The sequence below is a fragment of the Branchiostoma floridae genome, chromosome 17, assembly GCF_000003815.2.
Source record: "Branchiostoma floridae strain S238N-H82 chromosome 17, Bfl_VNyyK, whole genome shotgun sequence".
In the NCBI taxonomy this organism is placed as follows: Eukaryota; Metazoa; Chordata; class Leptocardii; order Amphioxiformes; family Branchiostomatidae; genus Branchiostoma; species Branchiostoma floridae.
Genome location: NC_049995.1, coordinates 14,911,031 through 14,912,401, shown reverse-complemented (window position 1 = coordinate 14,912,401; position 1,371 = coordinate 14,911,031).

Sequence of the window (1,371 nt, the reverse complement as noted above, 5' to 3'; positions counted from 1 at the left end):
GAGTCATAACCTACTTAGTGAATCAGACATCTCATCCGTTGTTATTGATCGTGAAAATGTAAAAGCAGATATGCTGATCGCTGGCCTTTTCTGACTTTTGGGGCCGGCAGTCAGAAAAGGCCAGCAATCAGCGACCCAGTACAAATAGAAATGGCGAGCAAAAGTGTATTATGAGCCCAAAAAGGCCCGAGAGAGCCTGCTATGGAGGCTAGATATCAGGCTTCCGTGCAACGTTTTCTTGTCTTTGAGAAGTGATCATCCAAGATTCGTCCATGACATGTCTGTCTCAAAATGTGTGCCCCACCCCCACCCATCCTTGTCTTGTCGTCCTACTGACTTTTAAAAGACTATTGACGATGTAGAGTTTCCCTGCGGCATGTCCTCCATCTTATCTTGATACAGATCTCTTCTACTAACATTTCAAAACTCCAGTGGCGAGGAAAACGACTATGGAAACAAAGGGTCCACTGAAGTTGTGCCAGTGGCTACTTCTATCACGTGCTTTTTTCAACAGGTAACCCATTATTATTATGATGATATTTCACGCGGGGGTTCTTTCATCTTGATAGATAGTTCTTTTATTGACGCCATCGCATTTATATGATGCAGTGGCGAGGAAAAAAACCATGACAACAATTAAAATTTGCCAACGGCAAATGTCATCACATGTCTTATAATGGCATGTAACATGTGACATTATGTGAATAAATTCTGGCTGGCACATGCCTGAGACGTACTCAATCTATAGGTCACTTGGTTAACACTAGAACACAGCGAACCAAAATGTACATTTTTGTTCTATAATGAGAAAATATGTCATAGAATTGATTCTCAGCAGAATTAACTCCACACTAGCTATTCCATATCCTGGTAAAATGAAATAAAAGAATTGAAATCCACACTTAAGCTTGTCTAGAGTGCCCGATTCTGTACAAACAACTACGGCAGGGATTCTAGTGTTACCAAAATGAAAACAGATTTGCAGTGGACGTCACTTGAAGACAGAAGGAAAATGTCCAGACGTTCCATGATGTACAAAATGACCAATAAACTGGTGGACGAACCAACTGATAAGTATCTAATATCAGCTCAAAAAAGAACAAGAAACAGTCATGCCTTCAAATGCCAGAGTTACCAACCTAGGATTGATGTGTTCAAAAATTCGTACTTTCCCAGAACTATCGTAGAGTGGAATTTGTCATCACCAAGTACAGTAGGGGCATCATCTCTGGGTAGTTTTAAAGAACGCTTGCAGATAGATATGCAAAAGTTAGGTGTGGCGGGTCGTTCGGTGTAATATAACCAGCTGCTGCTGCGCCGCGTGCCTGCGAAGCTGGGTGTGTTACGCCGAGCGGTGGTTATACCGGCTAT